Source organism: Neofelis nebulosa, chromosome 12, assembly GCF_028018385.1.
Source record: "Neofelis nebulosa isolate mNeoNeb1 chromosome 12, mNeoNeb1.pri, whole genome shotgun sequence".
Lineage (NCBI taxonomy): Eukaryota > Metazoa > Chordata > Mammalia > Carnivora > Felidae > Neofelis > Neofelis nebulosa.
Window position 1 is genome coordinate 84490448 of NC_080793.1, and position 7733 is coordinate 84498180.

At 46.7% G+C, this 7733-nt stretch overlaps 1 long non-coding RNA gene across 1 annotated transcript in view; it reads right to left on the reverse strand.

The window, feature by feature from the left end:
• LOC131490796 (uncharacterized) overlaps nucleotides 1-7510 on the reverse strand; it is a 33571-nt gene extending 26061 nt beyond the window's left edge. The window contains exons 1-2 of the long non-coding RNA XR_009251212.1: nucleotides 7420-7510; nucleotides 5192-5258 (exon numbers count right to left, since the gene is read on the reverse strand). This is a non-coding gene — a long non-coding RNA (uncharacterized LOC131490796). The remainder of the gene's footprint in view (nucleotides 1-5191; nucleotides 5259-7419) is intronic.
• Between the last annotated feature and the right edge of the window lie 223 nt (nucleotides 7511-7733).

Consider the following 7733-nt stretch of genomic DNA (forward strand, 5'->3'; position numbering starts at 1 on the left):
TGAGAGCACGCGTGTGGGAAGACGGCCTGAGCCTGGGCAAAGAACCACGCAGGATTAAAGGGAAAGCGCAGGGTGTTCACAGGGGGTCAGGAATAGTGCCTGTTGCGGTCAGCCAGAGTGGAAAGCCTCCATTCATGAGGCTGAGGGCAGAGTACTCAAATAGATTCTGCCTTGGGGTTGGGGACAAAACAGTCCTAGATCAAGTGCTTTTCTTAGCGCCCAATAAAGCAAGAGCTGAAGATCAAACCTTTTCCAAGTAGCTTAACAGTGTGACTGAACGAACCTCAGCAATAGTTACAGACATACACAACTATCAAGCACCCAACTGTGGGGACATAGGTTCTACTTACATAAAAGGGTTAGAAAAAAGATTAGGGCGGAAAGCTGCCACCATGGGGCGCAAGCACCCAAGGTTAGCTAGCAAGGTATTATAATGGGATCACGAGAACTTGTAATATCACCTGCAGGAAATTACTTTCCATCTGACACCGATATACGATTGTACTCAGATCACAAATTCCACTTGCCCCCCAGACCCTTTGCTTCTTACACACACAAGTTAGTGGTTACTGTCTGATTGCCTTCTCCATGTTTACGTGTGTAAGATCTTGTTTTTTGCACACTCAACACATGTGTAAGATCTTGAGCGCTCGATAAATGCGGATATGAAACCCCTGTTCAGGGCTCTTGTCTCCTCCCGGACATTGGCCTCTCTCGTATTCAATCCTGCATCTGCTCTCTTGCTGGACAAGAGAGAACTCCAGACTCATAGTCTGTGACACCCAACAAAGTTCAATTCGCAATGCCTGTCACCCGGTCAGAAATTATCAGGGACGTGAAGAGGCAAGAAAATCTGACACATAGTGAGGATAAAAATAAAAAAAAAAATTTTTAATCAGCCAAGATGAAACACAGAGGGAAAAACATACTGAAATAAAATTAAGAGCATCAGTGAGCCATGGGACAACTTTAAGCAACCTAATATCTTTGTATTTGGAATCCCTGGAGGGAAGAGGCACAGAAAAAAATTCAGAAATACGGTTAAGATTTTCCCATATGTTCAGGTAAGACTGACACAGAAGACAGTGAACTAGTCAGATGCTTGCATTTAAACCTGTAAAACACCATGACAGTGACAGCTAAAATGCAGAGCATTGCAGGAGGGGTGATACTGGGGATTTCAAATCAAATACCACATGTGGTTTTCTTCCTTGGACAGGACTGTCTGGTCTATTTCAGGATGTTCCTCAATCCTAAATATCACCCCTCAAAAATGTCAGTAATGCCTCCCAATCATTGTGCCCAAAAAACAAAATATCACTCCCTGAGTGAGGATGCATTTCTTTGATAACTATTGGTTTAGAATAGACCAGGGGCAGCAAACGATGGCCTGCCCATGGGCTGCATTTGCATGTCCTGTGAGCTAAGAATGGCCTCCCATATTGAAAGGTTGTGAAGGGGAGGAGAAGAAAGAGGGAGGGAAAAAGAAAAGGAAAAGTGGCAGATGACATATGGCCCACGATGCCTAAAACAAGATTTGATGACCTCTGGTCTAGGTTCCAGAAGAAAAAGGATTCCATATGGTCCATTTCCATAAGGAGTTTATGAGGTTTTCGGGTGATAGTGGGGTGTGTGGGGTCCGGAACCAAGGGCCAAGAAAGAATTCTTGAAGATGTATTTGGTGCAAAAAGGTGACTTTATTGAAGCATGGGGACAGGACCGGTGGGCAAGAAGAACTGCCCCGGGACCATGAGGAGAGACTGCTTTTATACTATGGGGCTGGGCTGGGAGGAGGAAAAGTCCAGGGGAAGTTTCCAGTGAGATGTTCATCCTCCAAAGAAGACTCCCAGGATACTGGAGGCCTAGCTATTGTTAAGCTAAGGTAAAGGTTCTTCCCTCCAGCAAAGCATTAAAAAGACAGTAAGGCGTTCCTGGAGAACGTTTTACTCTGCCAGCCTTAAGTATTTGTCAATGGGCTGCAGGTTAGAAGGAAATTGAGTTCTATCTGCTGTTTCCTTCTGCCTTTGTCCCCCACATCACTAGGGAGGGGTGATGGAGACTTAGGTCCTGCAGGACTGTGATCTCAGTCAGTTTAACCATTTGTTTACCCCTTTCCTTTGTTCTTGGGCAGCCAGGAGTGCCCCAGGAGTATCACATAAATCCCCCGGAGGGGTGAGGGAGGTGTTGTTTGCAGCCTGTCAGCCTGCCTGATGCTCCCTTATCAGGGAGTGTATCTGTGTGTATCTGTTAGGGTTCAGAGAGGCAGAGCCCCTGTGAAGAAAGGACTTCTTACAGGGACCAGACTTTATCCAATTATGAGAGTCAGTGAAGGAGTCCAGAGCAGGTGGTGGTGGCTGGAAGTTACCGCAGCTTGACGGAGCCATCGGACAGGAAGAAAGGCTGCACACGAAGTGGGGGAAAGGCAAGTACACACTGGAACCCACCAGAACCAACTGGAACTCATGAGGACAAACTAGAACCCATGGGTCGCCCCACCTCCGATGGCAGCGATGGCAGCGACCTGACGCCCTGTGCAGGGCTGCACTACGTGCCCTCATGCCTCCTACGTGTTCTCATAACACCTTAGGTTTACCCACAGTGCCCCCGTCACGCGTTCGTGTCCTCAGCCGCTCCCTTGTCTGTGGCCTCGGCTGCACTGGGAGGCCTGGAGGCGGGGCTTCGCCTGTCGTCCTCATCACCGTATCCCTTGCTCCCAGCAAAAGACTTACACGCCGAGTAACTGCTCAATCAGTATTTTCTGGACGCATGAGGGAAATATAAACCTGCATATCGAGTGAAAACGAAGCTGGGCGGCCACGAAGCACGTGACTGATTCAACAGAAGCTTGCTCCTCTTACTCCACAGGCACGAATTCTAATTTGAGGGGTTCTGTGGTTACTTCCTGTTACTATGCCGGCCTCAAGGGGTAGACAAGGGCAACGCTCTATGTAAAGAGGGAGAGCTCGCCCAAAGGGTGTCCCTGACCACGTCTGTCCTTGGGAAGTGATGGCACACCTGGCCTGCTCCTCACACCAGAAGGCTGAACCCCAGTGGCAGGAGCCCTGCATTGGGGCACCTCTTGGCAGGAAAGAAACAGGTACACCACCCATGCATGGCAGGCAATAAAGGATGCCCACCATGTGAAGACTGTCACGACACAGGAAAGAAAATGCCAGGCAAAATTCCACCAATACTCAGGGGCACATCGTAGTTATTACCACCACCCAGTAACAGCTGACCTTTCTAAAGCATTTATGCACCAAGCACTGTATCGAGCACTATATATGCATTATTTCAGGAAACCCTCACAATGAAATCTACAATTGCCACCACTGGAGAGACGGGAAATTGAGGCTTTGAGTGGTTAAGTTGCTTGCCCAAGATCACAGAGCGAGTAAGGGGCAGAACCAACATCCATTTCATCCAAGGACCCCAGTCCTCGCAGACATCTATCCTCAACTAGTCCTTGAGAAAACAGGAGTCTAGGGTGTTTCGGTGGTTTTTGTTTTTTTTTTTTTTTAATTTCTGTCTTTTTTTTTAAACAAACAAAAGCTGTTTCCTTGCAGGAGTTATTTAAACGGTTTTAGTAGCCATTGGAAATCCATTCCAGCATTACAGTTCCAAAGCTATTAAATGCAAAGTACATATACAGATGCAATACATTATATCATATTAAGTGCTGCATGCAATGAATCAGGAAATTGAAGCAAACAAAAAATACTGAACAGCATTATATAAAACACCAACTGCTTACCAAGCAGGTAATAAATGCTTAGGAAACGCGACCTACTAATTAAGGTATTCAAACATACAGATCTATCTAGCCTTACCTAAAATCTCTTATCTATTCTAAATGAATAATAATTTTCAAACAATGTCGGTAATTTGAATACTTAGCTCCACCTAAGCTCAAATCAGAGTCCAATATATGAACACCCTTTCAGAAATAAACATTTTTTTTTAAATTATGGCAAAAAACAGGGGGTGCCTGGGTGGCTCAGTCGGTTAAAGCATCTGAATTTGACTCAGGTCATGATCTCGCCGTTCCCAAGTTAGAGCCTGGTGTCGGGCTCTGTGCTGACAGCTCAGAGCTTGGAGCCTGCTTTGGATTCTGTGTCTCCCTCTCTCTCTGCCAAACCTTCGCTCGTGCTCTGTCTCTGTCTCTCTCTCTCAAAAATAAACATTAAAAAATTTATGCCGATCCACGAACACCCTTTTACACACTTATCAATATTATAGATACAATTGATTTAAGTTAATTTCACATGTATTTTTGACAATGTTCTGGGAGTTGTTTGAGCTATAAAGATGGATAAGACCTGGTCTGTACCTTCACAGGGGTTCCAGAGAGTGCATAAAGCAGAAACCTCTGCAAATAACTGCAGAATGAGACAAATGAGATCATAAAAGTTCAAAATGCAAGGGAAGAATAGAAACGGAAATTTTATTTAGTGTGTGTACTTATTGAAGTAATAGGAACCCCCCAAAAAGATGGTTACTTTCCATTTTTATTAAACTTACTTATTCATTTTTTTCCTGTCCAATCTAATATCTTTGACATCCCAAGTCCCTTTAATTGAGAACTCTCCCAAAGTGAATTTTCTTCTCATGAGCACGGAACCTACGCTCTATTATATATCTATCCTGGCCCTCACTGAATGTTATCCCCTTTTCATTCTAAAATACAAAGTAATACAGAACATAAAATTTTGATGCATAAAATGCCTTTGGAATCTGAAGGCATAAAGAACTCCATTCGTGCCAAAAGAAGACCGGCTTCAAATTTTTAGACTGAAATTTTAGATTTAGAAATATTTGGTTGGTAATTTTGTATCTCTCTAAGGACATGGAAAATGCACTTTTTAAAAAGATTTTCTTTTTAAGTACTCAATCTCCTACATCCAACATGGGGCTCGAACTCTATGGCCCCGCGATCAAGAGTCACATGCTTCCCCCGACTGAGCCAGCTAAGGCAACCGCAGAAAATAATCTCTTTTTTTTTTTAATAACTGTAGATTTAGGAAAATTTCCCATAAGCTTTCCCAGACCCATGCTTCCCCTAATAAAAATGTATTCTCTCAACAGCTGACTGTTCAAGGCGTCTTGACTGTTCCCTGCCCCTCTACAAATACTATTCTCTGCTAACATTCGAAAGTCTAAATAAATAAGGACATGCTGGAGAAGACCTTACCAGAAAGATGTTGCCAGTAACCACAAGACCCTGAAGGTCCAGTTCTTCAAGACAAACTGTCTGGTTTCTGCAACAACAAGAATGTAGTACAATGAGGAAAAACCTCACTGATGCAGGAGATGTTATCAACCACCAGGCAGAGCCTGTGTTTGTATCCTAATTTGTATCATTGTTTGGCCCCTAATTAGTGTGCAACCAACCAAGTTTTGAGACAATTCAGATGTTGATGCTATTAGTGAGTCACTCAGCTGTGCGAATGGGATTGTGGGTACACGGAGGGAATTCCTATCTTCTAGAGAAATGTTCAAAAATATTTATGGGTGAAATGATGGGATATTTGGGTTTTGATTCAAAATAACCCAGTAGGAAGAGGACTGTGACAGGGTTAAAGATGAAATAAGGTTGGCCTGGCGGAGGGGTACACGGAGGATAATTATACTAATCTCTCTAACTTTGTGTACATTAGGAAGCTTCCATTGTATATATCTCAAAAAGATGTAAAATTTAAGGGAAAAATAGACACTGCTTAAAATATGGCACAATGTCTCTCATATACAAGAGACTATTGACATTAATAGTCATGTTAATTTTAAGAACTATTGGTCATAAATATGTCTATAAATATGGACATGGCTATACATAGAAAATAACGGTAACTGAAGCAAAGGAAATGTTTTAAATTTAACTTAATCTCATTGTTCTGTTGCCTGTATTTGGGAATAGAAACCATTTCGCTAGCTGAATCAACCACAACTATCCCCAAACGTTCTTAATTACGGATTTCAATAAATATATTCCTGCAGTGTAAGAAATGAAGTTTATACCCAGGTATTTCTCTTACAAGCATCCATTTTGACATACAAACCTTGATTGTGTGAAAGTAGTTGGGCAACAGGGAACTGGCCTTGAACTGAATTTCAAACTGGATTCTCTTGTCTATTTGCGGGGTTGGGGCAGGAGGGTGGGCAAATGTTGGTATTATTAGCTATCACGTATGTAAGTCCTTTGAACCAAGCGGTGTATATGGAATCAATGAATACTTAAAGCACATTCAAATAATTTCAGTTCTGATATGAAAAAAACAGCCATTAAGCTTAAACGACTTTTTGTCGAAATTACAGGTAGGTGGGCATTTGCAGAGTAAGATCACAGTTCGGATTGGAATCAGATATTCACGTGGGGAGGCAGTTCTAAACATTCTTTCTAATTTTTTTTTTTTTTTACATTTATTTATGTTTGAGAGACAGAGAGAGCCAGAACATGAACAGGAGAGGGGCCGAGACATGGAGAGACCCAGAGTCTGAAGCAGGCTCCAGGCTCTGAGCTGTCAGCACAGAGCCCAACGCGGGGCTTGAACTCATGAACCGTGAGATCATGACCTGTGCGGAAGCTCAACCGACTGAGCCACCCAGGCGCCCCATGAACATTCTTTCTAAATGCTGGGGGTGGGGAGGAGGGGCGGGGATGAGAGCTGAGTCCCCTCGCGCTCCCATCTTACTCCTTTTCTCGTAGTTTCTGCTGTTTTTCTAGCCTTTCTGCCCTGACTGCTTCTAAGTCGAACGAAAGGAGCAGAGGCCTCTGGTTCAGGCAGACTGGAGATGAAAGACAGTCACTAGCTACATTCCCATGAATATTTTGAAACACTGTGGACACCCCAAGTATGCAGGGCCAGGGCGCGGAGAACGTCACCGCCGTCGACGTGCCTCGTCGCACCCGTGCAGGTGGGGCGTGCTGGCCACCGACGGACACACGTAGGCTTGCCGCGTTCAGCCACCGCAGTCCCCGGGTCGCCAGTCCGCGGGTCCTTCCCCGCAGGGGCCCCCACCTTCATTCCCAGGCCAGTGGGCCCGGACCTTCTGACCTGAGGGTGAACTGAGGGCTGGTCCTGCCCCGGCCCAGCCTCCCCACCCCTCCCTAGCCTGTCCCCAGGCAGGTGCCGCCCAGCATCCTGGCCGCATCACGACCCTTTCGCGCGCAGATCCAGTGCGGGGCGCGGGGCGCGGGGCGCGAACTGGAGCTCAGAGTCAAGATTCCCGAGAGGAAACGGAGGCTGGCGGGGCAGCGAGGGGCCGCGGTGCTTCTGCCTCCACCTCCGAGGGCGGGCGGCAGGGAGGGGGCGGCGGCTGTGGGCCCGCAGGCGGACTGGGGGGTCGCAGTACCGCCGGCATCTACGTCCAGGGGTACCTGGGTTCTTGGGGTTCACCAGGGGAAGGAAGACGAAAACCCACCTGGGAAGGAAAAACCCACTCTCGTGACTCCCCCGCCTCCTCGCTGGCGGTCTGGGGTCGAGTCTGGTAGTTCTGCGTGGCCCTGGGCGTGGCCAAGTGCCCTCTAGGCCGTGACCTTCCCACCGCCCCGCCCACGGGCTACGCAGAGAAGCCCAGAGCGCCGCTGGGGAACCGACGGCGCCAGCTTGGGGGCTGCCGGACCCTGGGGGCAGCAATGCGTTTGGTGGCACGACGAGCCTGGGGCAGGGAGCCGGGAGGGAGCGTTTGGGCACCCAATCCTTTTAGGCCCGGGTCTCCGCGACCCGCCCGAGGCC